The sequence below is a fragment of the Oncorhynchus tshawytscha genome, linkage group LG16 (genome assembly GCF_018296145.1).
Source record: "Oncorhynchus tshawytscha isolate Ot180627B linkage group LG16, Otsh_v2.0, whole genome shotgun sequence".
NCBI lineage: Eukaryota > Metazoa > Chordata > Actinopteri > Salmoniformes > Salmonidae > Oncorhynchus > Oncorhynchus tshawytscha.
In genome coordinates, this window is record NC_056444.1 from 59,520,880 (window position 1) to 59,539,012 (window position 18,133).

Below are 18,133 nucleotides of genomic sequence, written 5' to 3' on the forward strand. Positions count from 1 at the left end.
ACTGTATTGTCCTCAAAGCGGGCAAAAAAGTTATTTAGTTCTGAACACCTCCAAAACAAAGGTCATGTGGTTTGGTAATGTTAGTCATTGTTACTAGCCAGCTACCACTCGATACTTTACCCTGCACCTTAAATACTGCTTTGCCCTATGTACTGTACATAGAGTCAATGACCACTGGTCACTTTAATAATGTTTGCATACTGTTTTACCTACTTTATATGTATATACTGTATTCTAGTCATGGTTCATTATATTTAACTACTGCTGCACACACCTTTTCTATTAATTTACTGTACTGTCAATACTGTCTGTACACACCATTATAAATATACAGTGCATTCAGAAAGTATTCAGACGCCTTTACTTTTTCCACATTTTGTTAGGTTACAGCCTTATTCTAAAATTGATTGAATAGTTTTTTCCCCTGATCAATCTATTTCACAATATCCCATAATGACAAAGCAAAAAAAGGTATTTTACAGCCTTGAGTTTTCTTGGGTACGACGCTACAAGCTTGGCAAACTTGAATTTGGGGAGTTTCTCCCATTCTTCTCTGAAGATCCACCCAAGCTCTCTCAAGCTATTTTCAGGTCTCTCCAGGGATGGTGCCAGGTTTCCTCCAGATGTGACGCTTGGTATTCAGGCCAAAGAGTTCAATCTTGCTTTCATCAGACCAAAGAATCTTGTTCCACATGTTCTGAGAGTCTTTTAGGTGGACTGTCATGTGCCTTTTACTGAGGAGTGGCTTCTGTCTGGCCACTCTACCATGAAGTGCTGATTGAAGGAGTGCTGCAGAGATGGTTGCCCTTCTGGAAGGTTCTCCCATATAATATTTGCAACTGTTCAAGCTGCTTGGAGATGGTCTTGTATCCTTTACCTTTACCATGCTTATCTATTATTTTCTTTCTGATCTCCTCAGACAAATCTCTCCTTTGCTTTCTCTGGTCCATGTTCAGTGTGATGCACAGAATGATACCAAAGAGCACAGTGACTACTTTACTCTGGTCCATGTTCAGTGTGATGCACACAATGATACCAAACAGCACAGTGACTACTTTACTCTGGTCCATGTTCAGTGTGGTGCACACAATGATACCAAAGAGCACAGTGAATACTTTACTCTGGTCCATGTTCAGTCCATGTTGAATACAGGTCCATGTTCAGTGTGGTGCACACAATGATACCAAACAGCACAGTGACTACTTTACTCTGGTCCATGTTCAGTGTGGTGCACACAATGATACCAAACAGCACAGTGACTACTTTACTCTGGTCCATGTTCAGTGTGATGCACACAATGATACCAAACAGCACAGTGACTACTTTACTCTGGTCCATGTTCAGTGTGATGCACACAATGATACCAAACTGCACAGTGACTACTTTTCTCAATTTAAATAGGCTGAATGACTGATCACAAGATTGGAGACATGTGTGATACTACTTAAAGAAACAAATTTGTTTGAAATATCACTATAATCCAATTATTTATTATCTTTTCTAAGGGGAACCAACAAATGTGTCCAGGCCATTTTAGAATATCTTTGTAGAATAAGCAATAATTAATCTCTTTTCACAACTTCTTTGCTTTATTCTATGGCATACCAAAGGCATGCAAGTATACATGATAAAATAGCTTTTAATTCCATCACATTTCAGGAGGAATGAAACATTATTTCAATGAGCTCTAAGGGTACAAACAAATTTGAGCACGTCTGCGTTTATATTCTGGACTCTGATGTTGCTCGTTCTGGTATTTCTTAATTAATTATTTTTTTTACTTTTGTGAGTATTCTTTTGTATTGGTTTCTAGGTATTATTACTGCACTGTTAGTGCACAAGAATTTGGCTGCACCTGTGATAACATCTGCAAATCTGTGTACGCGACCAATAAACTTTGATTTTATTTAAATAAGTGCGGTTTGGAAAAAAGTTGGATTCAGATGTTTGTTTGATAGAGAGGAACACATTCCACTTTATGTCTGATAAATAGAGTTCCTAGAGATTATACATATGCCTTAGTTGACATTCAACTTCATTTGGGATATTGTGGTAGTGTTATTTTCCGTCGACACCCACCAGAACGACGCACAACTCAGGGAGTCCAACCAATACACAGACTCCTGACGTTGTGTCCCAAAGCTAGGCTATTTTACTCTACTGCACCTTGCACACTGACTGCTCTGGCCAACTGTAATTCATACATTAGTCACTGTCACTTGGAACCTGAGTTGCAAAAATCTGCCTTCTTCTATGTCGCAGTAACCTTTACACTGTACCTCCTCAACTCCCTTCCTCCACCATGCCGACACTGTGTTACAGGCACTGATCCAACACAGCTATCCACAAATCTTAAAGAGCCACTAAACATGCCAATTGGCACGTTTCATTGGAATATTTTTTATTTCAGTCTTGGAGGTGTGTTTCCTGACCAATTCTGCGTTTGGTTAATGATGTTTGTCCCCCATGAGACACTGTAGATGCGGAAGTCCATTTCACTACCTCAAAATCCTCAGAATGAATGTAAGATAACTAAAAAAATCTGTAATTCATCCCAGGATGTTTTAGTTGCACAGTTTTACGTCTAACTAAGGTGTCGGGTGCAGTATTTCTCAAGTAAAAAAATGTGCAACGTGTTATCTTATGTAAACAAAGTCGCAGCTGGTCTGTCTCAATGTCTATGCTATTGGATAGAGCAATCACAGCAGCTGTTCACCTCATGTTAGTGGGCAAATGGACATCTTCAAATCAAAACCCAACCTTCATTTACCCATTGTGAAGCACACATGTTCCAAACTCTGTTTTAGACCAGACTGACTTCATGACCAAAATGATCCTATTAACACTTTGTAGTACATTTTGACAATAGAATAACTGTTTCTGGCTCATATCGATGTCACATAGGCCATTTTCAAAAGAATTTTCAAAGGCAAGTCGCTCTTTAAGTGCTACTTAACATGGATAGGTTGCCTAACACCTAATCTAAACAGAATATAAGTTATCTTTAAGCCTCAATGCCAATAACTTATACGGATGTGTAATTTTCCTTCCATTCTCAATATGTCATGATGCCCTTTTGTGCGCAGCCTTCCATAAACAAAGGCCATTGATTAAACAAAGATGTGGGAGAGCCAGAGTAGTCCCAACCCATGTTTACATTCTGGCGGCTTGACGTCAGCACAGGTAAACAGCCTGGCGTATACACACGGACATAAGGAAGAACCGTGTTTACTTTCCTGTACAAAGAAAATTATGGCACTTACCATATATTACGAGAGAGAGAGAGAGAGAGAGAGAGAGAGAGAGATACAGTTTAGAGTATATACAGTAGCAGTCAAAAGTTTGGACAAACCTACTCTTTCAAGGGTTTTTCTTAATTTGTACTATTTTCTACAGTGTAGAATAATAGTGTAGACATCAACACTATGAAATAACACATGGAATCATGAAGTAATCAAAAAAAGTGTTACACAAACAAAATTCTATTTTATTTTTGAGATTCTTCCAAGTAGCCACCCTTTGCCTTGATATCAGCTTTGCACACTCTTGGCATTCTATCAACCAGCTTCATGAGGTAGTCACCTGGAATACATTTCAATTAACAGGTGTGCCTTGTTAAAAGTTAATTTGTAGAATTTCTTTCCTTCTTAATGCGTTTGAGCCAATCAGTTGTGTTGTGACAAGGTAGGGGTGGTATACAGAAGAGCCCTATTTAGTAAAAGACCAAGTCCATGTAATGGCAAGAAAGCTAAACTCAAATAAGCAAAGAGAACAGTCCATCATTACTTTAAGACATAAAGGTCACTTTAAGACATTTTCTTCAAGTGCAATTGCAAAAAACATCAAGAGCTATGACAAAACTGGCTCTCATGAAGACTGCCACAGGAAATTATTTGTTACTTTTATTTTCTATTTTCTATTTAACACTTATAAAACATTTTTTGTGACATGTGACAAATAACATTTGATTTGATTTGGCTACTTTGAAGAATCTAAAATCTCTTTTGATTTGTTTAACACTTTTTTGGTTACCACATGATTCTATATGTATTATTTCATAGTTTTGAAATCTTCGCCATTATTTAGAAAATAGTCAAAATAAAGAAAAACTCTTAAATGAGTAGGTGTGTCCAAACTTTTGCCTGGTACTGTACATATATATATATATATATATATATATATATATATATATATATATATATATATATATATATATATATATATATATATATATATATATATATATATATATATATATATATATATATATATATAGAGAGAGAGAGAGAGAGAGAGAGAGAGAGAGAACAAGAAGTTATTATGTGAGTGTATGAGAACGTAAATGAGATCAAGTTAGTAGGCCAGTGCTGTCAGCCCAGGCTGAGCTGGAAACCTGAGCCATGATCAGACGTCAATGGCTGACACAGGAGATTCCCATTTGGCTCTGGCGGCTTTCTTAATCATCCCCCATTTCCAGTCTCTCTCTCTCTCTGTCAATATCCTCAGATCATTCATCCTGATCACGAAGAGGGCTGTGCATTGATAGAGAATATTTCTACTGGCCACTTTAGCACCCCTTTAACGTCTAAAGGATACGCTATTATTCAAAATGGCAGTTTTGGCATGTTAATTTTTTTTTTAAAGGATTGGAATCACTGTATGTTGTAGTAGCACCATACTGTCAATGCGTGTAGCATAAGAATGGTGCCAAAGAACATGGCTGATGTTTTACATTCTCCCAACCATTTGTGCTATTTTGTATTTTTTTTTGCATTTCGTGTAACTTATTTTTAAAGTTATTGTGGACATAACGTTGCTGATACGGTCTCTTATGACCAAAAATAACTTCTGGACATCAGAACTGCGATTACTCACCGTGGACTGGAAGAAACTTTTTATTTTAATGAGTTCGGCGAGAAGGATATCCTGCTTTCACTGGAACAGGCCCAGATCAAGGCCTTTAGCTTGAAGAAAAGATGCAGGAAAAGAGGCTGCAGATCGGGCAGTCTTCTGAGAATCTGTAGGCGAGCGAGTAAACTCCCACTGCCATCCGTTATGTGCAAACATTGGCAAATAACTGTAACATCTTATGTTTCACCAAGACGTGGCTGAAACGACAATGCGGACAATATATAGATAGTGGGATTTTCCATGCACCGGCAGAACAGATACGCTACCTCTGGTAAGACAAGGGGTGGGGGTGTGTGTCTTTTTGTCAATAACAGCTGGTGCGTGATGTCTAATATTAAAGAAGTCTCAAGATATTGCTCGCCTGAGGTAGAGTACCTTATGATAAGCTGTAGACCACACTATCTACCAAGAGAGTTCTCATCTATATTATTCGTAGCCATTTATTTACCACCACAGAACGAAGCTGGCACTACGACCGCTCTCTACCAACTCTATAAGGCTATAAGCAAAGAAGAAAATGCTCACCCAGAAGCGGCGCTCCTAATGGCCGGGGACTTCAATGCAGGCAAACCTAAATCAGTTTTACCAAATTTTTACCAGCATGTCACATGTGCAACCAGAGAAAAACAAAATCCTCAACCATCTTTACTCCACAAACAGAGATGCATACAAAGCTCTCTCCCGCCCTCCATTTGGCAGATCTGACCATAATTATATCCTCCTGATTCCTGCTTACAAGCAAAAATTAAAGCAGGGAGCACCAGTGACTCGCTCAATACGGAAGTGGTCAGATGATGCGGATGCTACACTACAGGACTGTTTTGCTAGCACAGACTGGAATATGTTCCGGGATTCATCCAATGGCATTGAGGAGTACACCACCTTAGTCATCGGCTTCATCAATAAGTGCATCGACGACGTCGTCCCCACAGTGACTACACATACATATCCCAAACAGAAGCCATGGATTACAGACAACATCCGCATCGAGCTAAAGGCTAGAGCTTTCAAGGAGCGGGAGACTAATCCGGACACTTATAAGAAATCCTGCTATGCCCTCAGATGAACCATCAAACAAGCAAAGCATCAATACAGGATTAAGATTGAATCCAACTACACCGGCTCTGACGCTCGTCGGATGTGGCAGGGCCCTCAGTAGCCGATGTGAACAAAACCTTAAACAGGTCAACATTCACAAAGCCACTGGGCCAGAAGAATTACCAGGACGTGCACTCAAAGCATGCACGGACCAACTGTCAAGTGTCTTGACAGTTTTCAACCTCTCCCTGACCAAGTCTGTAATACCTACATGTTTCAAGCAGACCTCCATAGTCTCCTAACTAAATGATTATCGCCCCGTGGCACTCATCTCGGTAGCCATGAAGTGCTTTGAAAGGCTGGTCATGGCTCACATCAACAGCATCCTACCGGACACCCTATACCCACTCTAATTCGCATACCGCTCCAACAGATCCACAGATGACGCAATCTCAATCACACTCCACACTGCCCTTTCTCACCTGGACAAAAGGAACACCCACAGTTGAAGTTGAAAGTTAACATACACTTCGGTTGGAGTCATTAAAACTAATTTCTCAACCACTCCACAAATTTCTTGTTAACAAACTATAGTTTTGGCAAGTCGGACATCTACTTTTTCCAACAACTGTTTACAGACAGATTATTTCACTTATAATTCACTGTATCACAATTCCAGTGGGTCAGAAGTTTACACACACTACGTTGACTGTGCCTTTAAACAGCTTGGAAAATACCAGTAAATGATGGCATGGCTTTAGAAGGTTCTGGTAGGCTAGTTGACATCGTTCGAGTCAATTGGAGGTATACCTGTGGATGTGTTTCAAGGCCTACCTTCAAACTTAGTGCCTCTTTGCTTGACATCATGGGAAAATCCAAAGAAATCAGCCAAGACCTCCGGGAAAAAATTGTAGACCTCCACAAGTCTGGTTCATCCTTGGGAGCAATTTCCAAATGCCTGAAGGCCGTACCACATTCATTTGTACAAACAATAGTAAGCAAGAATAAACACCATGGGACCACGCAGCCGTCATACTTCTCAGGAAGGATACGTGTTCTGTCTCCTAGAGATGAATGTACTTTGGTGTGAAAAGTGCAAACCAGTCCCAGAACAACAGCAAAGGACCTTGTGAAGATGCTGGAGGAAACAGGCACAAAAGTATCTATATCCACAGTAAAACGAGTCCTATATCGACATAACCTGAAAGGCCGCTCAGCAAGGAAGAAGCCACTGCTCTAAAACTGCCATAAAAAAGCCAGACTACGGTTTGCAACTGCACATGAGAACAAAGATCGTACTTTGTGGAGAAATGTCCTCTGGTCTGATGAAACAAAAATAGAACAGTTTGGCCATAATGACCATTGTTATGTTTGGAGGAAAAAGGGGGAGGCTTGAATGCCGAACAACACCATTCCAAGCATAAAGGATGGGGGTGGCAGCATCATGCTGTAGGGGTGCTTTGCTGCAGGAGGGACTTGTGCACTTTACAAAATAGATGCCATCATGAGGAAAGAAAATTATGTGGATATATTGAAGCAACATCTCAAGACATCAGTCAGGAAGTTAAAGCTTGGTCGCAAATGGGTCTTCCAAATGGACAATGATCCCAAGCATACTTCCAAAGTTGGGATAAAATGGCTTAAGGACAACAAAGTCAAGGTATTGGAGTGGCCATCACAAAGCCCTGACCTCAATCCCATAGAAAATGTGTGGGCAGAACTGAAAAACCGTGTGTGAGCAAGGCGGCCTATTGTGGGAAGCTTGTGGAAGGCTACCCAAAATGTTTAACCCAAGTAAAAAAAATATAAAGGCAATGCTACCAAATACTAATTGAGTGTATGTAAACTTCTGACCCTCTGGCAATGTGATGAAAGAAATAAAAGTTGAAATAAATCATTCTCTCTACCATTATTCTGACATTTCAGATTCTTAAAATATAGTGGGGATTCTACCTGACCTAAGACAATGAATTTTTACTGATTAAATGTCAGGAATTGTGAAAAACTGAGTTTAAATGTAGTTAGCTAAGGTGTATGTAAACTTCCGACTTCAGCTGTATGTCAGAATGCTGTTCATTGACTACAGCTCAGCTTTCAACACCATAGTGCCCACGAAGCTCTTCACTAAGCTAAGAACTCTGGGACTAAACATCTCCCTCTGCAACTGGACCCTGGACTTCCTGACGGGTCGCCCCCAGGTGGTAAGAATAGGCAACAACACGTCTGCCACGCTGATCCATAACACTGGGGCCCCTCAGGAGTGTGTAATTTGTCCCCTTCTGTATTCCCTGTTCACCCACAACTGCGTGGCCAAGCACGACTCCAACACCATCATTAAGTTTGCTGACGACACAACAGTGGTAGGCCTGATCACCGACAATGATGAGAAGGCCTATAGGGAGGAGGTCAGAGAACTGGCAGTGTGGTGCCAGGACAACAAGCTCTCCCTTAATGTGAGCAAGACAACAAAGCTGATTGTGGACTACAGGAAAATGCGGGCTAAACATCGACGGAGCTGTAGTGGAGCGGGTCGAGAGTTTCAAGTTCCTTGGTGTCCACATCACCAACAACTATCATCCAAACATAACAAGAAAGTCATAAAGAGGCCACGACAAAACCTTTTCCCCCTCAGGAGACTGAAAAGATTTGGCATGGGTCCTCAGACCCTCAAAATGTTCTACAGCTGCACCATCGAGAACATCGTGATCGGTTGCATCACCGCCTGGTATGGCAACTGCTCGGCATATGACTGTAAGGCGCTACAGAGGGTAGTGCGAACGGCCCAGTGCATCACTGGGGCCAAGCTCCCTGTCATCCAGGATCTATACAATAGGCGGTGTCAGAGGAAAGCCCATACAATTGTCAAAGACTCCAGTCACCCAAGGTATAGACTGTTTTCTCTGCTACCCCATGGCAAGTGGTACTGCAGCACCAAGTCTAGGACCAAAAGGCTCCTCAACAGCTTCTACCCCCAAGCCATAAGACTGCTGAACAATAACTATAATCGCCACTGGACAATTTACATTGACCCCCCCATTGTACACTGTTTATTATCTATGCATAGTCACTTCACCCCCACCTACATGTACAAATTTGTAACATGTACAAATATGTACAAATTTGCACAAACTAACCTGTACCCCCGCACACTGACTCGGTACCAGTGCCTCCTGTATATAACCTCATTATTGTTGTTCTTATTGTGTTACTTTTTTTATTACTTTTTATTACTTTTTATTTATTTTAGTCTACTTGGTAAATATTTTGCATTAGGGGGCGCTATTAAAATTTTGGGATGAAAAACATTCCCGTTTTAAACAAGATATTTTGTCAAGAAAAGATCCTCGACTATGCATATAATTGACAGCTTTGGAAAGAAAACTCTCTGACGTTTCCAAAACTGCAAAGATATTGTCTGTGAGTGCTACAGAACTGATGTTACAGGCGAAACCCAGATACAAATCCAACCAGGAAGTGCCACATTTTTTGAAACCGCCTCATGCCAATGACTCCTTATATGGCTGTGAATGAGCTACGAATGAGCTTACGTTTTCCACGTATTCCCCAAGGTGTCTACAGCATTGTGACATCATTTTACGCATTTCCATTGAAGAATAGCCGTAAGGGACCATATATAGCAAGTGGTCACATGGTGTCTCCCGCAGAAAATCTTGCGTAAAATACTAAGGTAGACATTTTTCCAATCGCTTCTTATGAGAAACCAATTGCCTCGACGGATATATTATCGAATATATATGTTAAAAACACCTTGAGGATGGATCCTAAACAACGTTTGCTGTGTTTCTGTCGATATTATGGAGTTAATTTTGAAAAAAGTTCGGCGTTGTATAGGTAGCATTTTCCGGTCGATTTCTCAGCCAAGCATGATGAACAAACGGGAGCTATTTCGCCTCCAAAAATAATATTTTTGGAAAAAAGGAACATTTGCTATCTAACTGGGAGTCTCCTGAGTGAAACAATCCGAAGTTCTTCAAAGGTAAATGATTTAATTTGGTTGCTTTTCTTATTTTTGTGAAAATGTTGCCTGCTGCCAGCAGAGCCTAGCATAGCATTATGCCATGATAAACTTACACAAATGCTTGTCTAGCGTTGGCTGTAATGCATATTTTGAAAATCTGAGATGACAGTGTTGTTAACAAAAGGCTAAGCTTGTGTTTGAATATATTTATTTCATTTCTTTGGGATTTTCATGAATAGGAAAAGTTTCTAGGGGTATTTATGTCCGCTGCGTTATGCTAATTCGTTTGAGGCTATGATCACGCTCCCGGATCCGGGATTGCTCTTCGCAAGAGGTTTTAACTCTTCTTGAACTGAACTGTTGGTTAAGGTTTTGTAAAGTAAGCATTTCACGGTCTACACTTGTATTTGGCGCATGTGACAAAGTTTGATTTGATAAGTTGTTATATATAATGAATGCTGACAGGTACAGCAGCATGAACAGATTTACCTTTCACCCCCAGGTATGTTGTAAGAGTGTATGGACTTCAGGCATCGCCCTGACACTGTCACTTTCAATGGAGAAAGAAGAGTTTTGCCAGAGTTAAAATGCACGGCAAGTTTGGTAAGTCTCTATATCCCAGTTTGTTTGTTTCTCATTCATCACTTTATGTGCACCACAAATTTGACGTTGCAGGATCAGAGAATAGAGAGGTGCGGTTAGTTATATAACCAAATGAAGAACACTCCCGCACTGTAAAGCAGAGAGAAAGCTATTCTCGTATTTGTGAGACACTGCTGTGGAAAGTATGGCAAGCGCTGGACACTGAGACATTCACTCCCACATTAAAGACTTCGAGGATATGTACAGGAGAACACGGTGTCCCCTGCACAAGTAGGAGATAATGAGTTACGATAGAAGGGAAGAAATGCTATTACCTACCACTGTGCATGGTGTTCTGATCAGGTATTCAGAAGTACTGAATAGATATCTGTAGGTCAGGACAGGGCAGTCTGGTAGACAGATTATGTCTGAGACCACCAGAACAGACTGGCACTGCATGTGAGAAGCCTGTGGTTTAAAGTAACTAAAGGTCATACGCAATAATAGAGAACAAAATATAGGCCTACTCATGTGAATACACATTTCTTTTTGAACTCATTCGTCTTTCAATAACCTAGTAGAAATTAAATCTCCATGTGTGGGCCTAAGTAAACATGTCCAGATTTATTTTTGTTTCGATGTGGGAGACCATAAGGAAAGAGCACCAGCCTGGTGCCATGGTGGTGTCATCAAGGGCCACTTCACCCCATAGCTCCAACACAAAGCACATGTGTCCAGCAGCACTTAACAGGACAGGACAACTCCGTACAGCTCAGTGTCCGCTCACACTAACACCACCATAGCCCTGCATAAAGTAGTCGGGCCCAGCAGGACTGGAATGTGGCCTGTTGTTACACTGGCGTTTAGTAACAATGATAGGATCAGTGACAGTTACCAGCGCAATGCATTCATGCTGATTTGGGTATAACACTATGGAGGGCTCCTGCCGAGCTCAATTACTTGGGAATCAGGTCACTTGTGTACACATCAATTAATAATGCTGCTTTCCCAACAATTCCGTTAATGACAATCATGTAATGACAGATGACACAACTGAGGATCAGTTGTAGTAACAATGAACTAACCCTAACCTTAACTCCATGGCTAACTTGTGCGAACAATATGTGACATGTAAAGGTAGTTTGCCAGATTTTCCAACATACAAGTAATGCATTGCTGGACATTAAGGTGCAGGAAATATCTAACAGTTGTGTTGGTCATTTTTCCTCACAGCCTTGCCTCAAAGACTAGATGAAACATTGTAAATGTACATTTATATCCCTCCAATTAGTATGATATGTTACGATTGGTATGGTTACTTAAGACAGAAGGTTAGTTAAGCAAGGAGGGAGGTTGGTCGGGGAGTATGGGTGGACGTATATCACAATCACACGTGTTCGAATCACAGGGACAACTTTAGAATTTTAGCTAATTAACAACTTTGCAACTGTATAACTTTTTTAGCTACTTTGCAACTACATAGCATGTTAGGTAACCCTTCCCCCAACCCTAACTCTAACCGTAACCCCTAACCCTAACTTTAACCCTAACCTTAACCACTAACCCTGACCTTAATCCTAACCCTTAGCCTAGATAACGTTAGCCACCTAGCTAATGTTAGCCAAAACATATTAACATATTGTATGATTTGTAATTCGTAACATATCATAGGAATTGTAATTCATATCATATCATACGAATTTGAGGACGTAATATATCTTACGAAATAGATGATTGACTTCCAAAATGTTTTCTTTTTTATGTTACGTCGACCCCTGAGTCTATGTTTTCCCTAGTTACAGAGAAAGGGAACAAAAGCCTTTGATAAAAGAAGCTTTCTTTCAGTACGTCAAAGGATAAAACAATGGTAACACAAAATAGCTGAGGAATCAGTGTCACGGTAACATAGTGACTGATAGGTAACATGCACAATGCTTCTGTACACAACCTGGTCTCAGGGCAATTCGTAGGATTGTGTATATTACGTTAGATTAGGTTACATTATGAATGGAATAGCGGTTGTACAATATCAAAGGAATTTGAGGGCGTAAAGTATCATACTGTACGTCTTACCTGGTCGTAAAATAGCATATGAATTGGATGACATAACTTATCATAACTCTTGGAGGACTTAACTTATCATACATCTTGGAGGACACATAGTATTATACTTATTTCTCTGAGACCAGGTTACTTGTTGTATCACGACAACAAAGGAGAACTACAGGGAGAATTTATGTTGGTGGTTAGGGGAACTAAAACGAAAAAGGTTAGGAGAATTTCCAGAAAAGGTTAGAATTATTAGGTTTTAAGGTTAGGAAAAGGTTGAGGGGAAAGGTTAGTTAAATGCTAGAGTGGAACTGACCTTCCACTGGGTTGCATTATTTCGGGAGAAAGCATAGAGCCCCGAAATCATGAATCAGTATCATTTGTATGGATATATACAAAGAAATGTCAATAGAAAACAGGCCAAATGAAACGTAATCCAGCTTGTTTGTAGTCTTTCTAGCTTCAGTTTGATGGGAGAGAACAGCTGAAATCGAGCATCATTTGCTCATTGTTATGGATGTATCCAAATAACTGTCTCAAGAAAACAGCTTAAACAAATGCAACTAAATTGCTGGCTGCACTATTTGATGTGACTGTACGTTAGCTGTTGTTGGCTAGCTAGCAAGCAAGGGATAAGAACGTTTCCAGCAACGTATGGCAATAGAACATTTAGAACGAAAGACTGGGTCGCGCCTATAGATACAGAACAAAAATACTTAACGACTGGGTAGCGTGTCTGGCAACCGAACCGATAGAATTAATGACCAGGCTGCTTGGGTAGCAACCATAGATTTGTGTCGGTACTATATCTCATGGAGGAAGAAATAGTATGAATAAATTCATCAAAATAAAGTTAATCGGGCCTCCCGGTTGGCGCAGTGGTCTAGGGCACTGCATCGCAGCGCTAGCTGTGCCACCAGAGACTCTGGCTCAGGCTCTGTCGCAGCCAGCCACGACCGGGAGGTCCGTGGGGCAACGCACAATTGGCCTAGCGTCGTCCGGGTTAGGGAGGGCTTGGCCGGTAGGGATATCCTTGTCTCATCGCGCACCAGCGACTCCTGTGGTGGGCCGGGCGCAGTGCATGCTAACCAAGGTCGCCAGGTGCACAGTGTTCCCTCCAACACATTGGTGTGGCTGGCTTCCGGGTTGGATGCGTGCTGTGTTAAGAAGCAGTGCGGCTTGGTTGGGTTGTGTTTCTGAGGACGCATGGCTTTCGACCTTCATCTCTCCCGAGCCCGTATGGGAGTTGTAGCGATGAGACAAGATAGTAATTACTAACAATTGGATACCACGAAATTGGGGAGAAAAGGGGGTTAAATAAAATAAAAAACAAAGTTAATGAAAATATTGCAATCATTATTTGAATATGTTGGTAACTGTTGTATAAAAGTGATAATGCCCTCGATCCACTTTAACTATACATTCATGTACATACTACCTCAATTGGCCCGACCAAACAGTGCCCCCGCACATTGGCTAACCGGGCCATCTGAATTGTGTCCCACCACCCGCCAACCCCTCTTTTATGCCACTGCTACTCTCTGTTCATCATATATGCATAGTCACTTTAACCATATCTACAAGTACATACTACCTCAATCAGCCCGACTAACCGGTGCCTGTATATAGCCTCGCTACTGTCATAGCCTCGCTACTGTTATTTTTCACTGTCTTTTTTACTGTTGTTTTTATTTCTTGACTTACCTATTGTTCACCTAATACCTTTTTTGCACTGTTGGTTAGATAGAGCCTGTAAGTAAGCATTTCACTGTAAGGTCTACAACTGTTGTATTCTGTGCACGTGACAAATAAACTTTCATTTGATTTGATTTGAAGCCGGTGTTTGGAGGATATATTGGCATGGTTTGCCGGCCCTCGACTTTGTTTCGGGACAAACAACACCCGTGCCAAAATATCCTCCAAACACCGGCTTTTTGGACATTATCACTTAAATATCCTACGTCTTGGAGGTGCATTAAAATATACTGAACAAAAATACAAACACAACATGTAAAGTGTTGATCCAATGTTTCATGAGCTGAAATAAAAGATCCCAGAAATGTTTCATACACACAAAATGCTTATTTCTCTCTAATTTTGTGCACAAATTTGTTAACATCGCTGTCAGTGAGCATTTATCCTATGCCAAAACAATCAATCCACCTGACAGGTGTGGCATATCAACAAGTTGATTAAACAGCATGATCATTATACAGGTGCACCTTGTGCCGGGGACAATAAAAGGCTCTACAAATATGCTGTTTTGTCACACAACACAATGCCATAGATGTCTCAAGTTTTGAGGGAGCGTGTCTGCAGGAAGGTCCACCAGAGCTATTGCCAAAGAATTGAATGTTAATTTCTCTACCATAAGCCACCTCCAATGTCTTTTTAGAGAATTTGTCAGTACGTCCAACGGGCCAGCCCAGGACCTTCACATCCGGCATCTTCACCTGCGGGATCATCTGAGACCGGCCACCAGGACAGCTGATGAAACTGAGGAGTGTGGCCTCTCCCCTGCCCAGTCATGTGAAATCAATAGTTTAGGGCTTAATGAATTTATTTCAATTAACTGATTTCCTTATATGAACAGTAACTCAGTAAAATCATTGAAATTGTTACATGTTGCATTTATATTTTTGTTCACTATACATATAGTAAGTATGCTTTGTATTGCTCTGAGGCCAGGCTGATGCACAGGATTAGCAAGTGATTCCACTGTAGTGGGGGAGGTGGGGGGGGATTCAGAGGGATATTTACAGTTTCCTCCTGTAACCAACTAGAAGCTAAACTAGGAAGTGGAAATTATGAGAACTGAGTAGTAAACAAATGTTTTATCCTGTTAAAAAATGGATGGATTGTCCAGTCAATATCCGGGAGTAGTAGCATGTTATTGTCTTGTGTTTGAGATCACAAAAGGTCAACAAACAAAGGGAATATATTTAGCTATTTCCTCCTGTCTGTTTTCCCCTCACATCCCCTTAGGCTGGCTTTAATTGTCTAATCCATCCTCCATCCTTCTCTGATACGAGGAAACACAACCACCTGCTGAAAGAGATACAAGCTCCTCCCTCAGATGAAAAGTAAACATGAGCGAGAGAATGAAGCAGAATGAAGCCCACCCTAACAATATTCCCTAAGAGTTGTGAATTCTCAGTTGTACATTACATGGTAATTAACTACACTGAACATAATAATCACTATTACGAAGTGCATAAAATAACAAAGTGATGTTTTTCTGTGTTGAGAAGTAGACCAGTGAGACTTTAAAAAAGTGCATTAAAATGGTTCTGATTCATCTTCGAAGAAAAAAAAACTACATCCTGAAGTTTGAAAATCACAAGCGCTTTGGAGTTTAGTACATGTGTCTTATGAGTCACAATTCAGAAAAGGAAAACAAAAACAAAACACTCCCTGGAACATGGAGAGTAGATGGAACAAAACAAAAAGTAAAATTTCTTTCATTCATCCAGAGCATGGGGATGGGCCAGGTGAATAACTACCTGGGATGGGTGGGGTGGGAACATACGCAGAGGAACACAAGGTGTGGGGTAGGATCTGGCACATATATACTGTGTGGGTGTGACACCAAAGGAACAAATGCTTGTCAGAACAAATTGTACACTGCAGATCAGTCAATCAAAGCTGTAAGGTGATTAAATGGAATGTTGTTCTGTGAAATAGTGAATATGACAAACATAAAGTCACACATTTCATATTGTCAAATGTGCTCCCTTTCCAGCCTCTAGGTCACCTGGCTGCTCGTTATGGCGCATATCTATCACCAGAGTTGCGCGCATTTCCGCATAATGACACTCACCTGGACTCCCATCACCTCCTTGATTACCTTCCCTTTATATGTGACACCCTTTGGTTTCTTCCCCCGTCGTCATTTGTTTCTGTTGCTGTTTCATGTCGGTGCGCTGTTTGTGTTTCTTGTTTTGTTTATTTATTAAACGTATTCACTCCCTGAACTTGCTTCCCGACTCTCAGCGCACAACTTCACACATATAATAATAGTGGTGATGTTACAACATTTAAGAGTGAAAAACTGAATAACAAAGAACAGAATAAAAGCAAATGTGTCATTTTCTACATTCATGTATTAGACACAAGAGCCCTGTTGTTATTGTAAGTTAGTGTAGGCCTATATACATGTGCGCATACATGTGAGCAGCATCACTGATAAATGGCATAAACCGTGTCCACGGCAACACAACGGCACAATCGCACATTCATCACAGAGCCCCAAAGGTTTGTTTACTCCAAAGCGTGTGACAGCAAGCTCGTGCGTGGCCTTTCTATGGAAGTCACTGCCCATTCTTATCTACCTCCCTCCTAGTTACACTGAACTCAGCCCCCTCCCTTACTCACTCCTAGGGACAGGGCAGGGACACTTCAGTAACAGATAACAAGCCTACTGTGTGCTTATTGTATTTGAGGGGTGGTTTGACTTACCACTGTGATGTTTTTTAGTGGAAGACCTACAGTGCATTTGGAAAGTATTCAGAACCCTTTTTGACTTTTTCCACATTTTGTTACATTACAACCTTATTCTAAAATGGATTAAATAGTTTTTTTTTTAAACCCTCATCAATCTACACACAATACCCCATAATGACAAAGCAAAAATATATTTTTAGACATTTTTGCAAATGTACTAAAAATGAAAAACATGAGTATTCAAACCCTTTACTCAGTACTTTGTTGATATCAGGTATCAAGGTAAGACCCAAGTGCAGACTGTGTGAAGTAACAATGTTTATTGTAACAACAGGGGCAGGCAAACGACCAGTCAAGGCAGGCAGGGGTCGATAATTCAGAGTAGCAGCAATGGTACCGGACGGCAGGTAGGCTCAGGTTTAGGGACAGGCAGAGTGGTCAGGCGGGTGGGTACAAGGTCAGGACAGGCAAGGGTCAAAAACCAGGAGGACGAGAAAAATAGAGGCTGGGAAAAGACAGGAGCTGATAAGCTTGACAAAAAAGACAAACTGGCCCAGATAGACAGAAAACACAGGTATAAATACCCAGAGGATAAGTGGGGAAGATGGGCGACACCTGGAGGGGGTGGAGAGAAACACAAGGACAGGTGAAACAGATCAGGGCGTGACAGTTGAAGCACCATTGGCAGAGATTACAGCCTCGAGTCTTCATGGTATTACGCTACAAGTTTGGCACACCTGCATTTGGGGAGTTTCTCACATTCTTCTCTGCAGATCCTCTCAAGCTCTGTCAGGTAGGATGTGGAGCGTCGCTGCACAGCTTTTTCAGGTCTCTCCAGAGATGTTCGATCGGGTTCAAATCCAGGCTCTGAATGGGCCTCTCAAGGACATTCAGCATTCAGAGACTTGTCCCGAAGCCACTCATGCATTGTCTTGGCTGTGTGCTTAGGGTCGTTGTACTGTTGTAAGGTGAACGTTCGCCCCAGTCTGAGGTCCTGAGCGCTCTGGAGCAGGTTTTCATCAAGGATCTCTCCTTACTTTGCTCTGTACATCTTTCCCTCGATCCTGACTAGGTGTGCCTGGTTTCCTCCAGACGTGACGTTTGGCATTTAAAAAGTTCAATCTTGTTTCA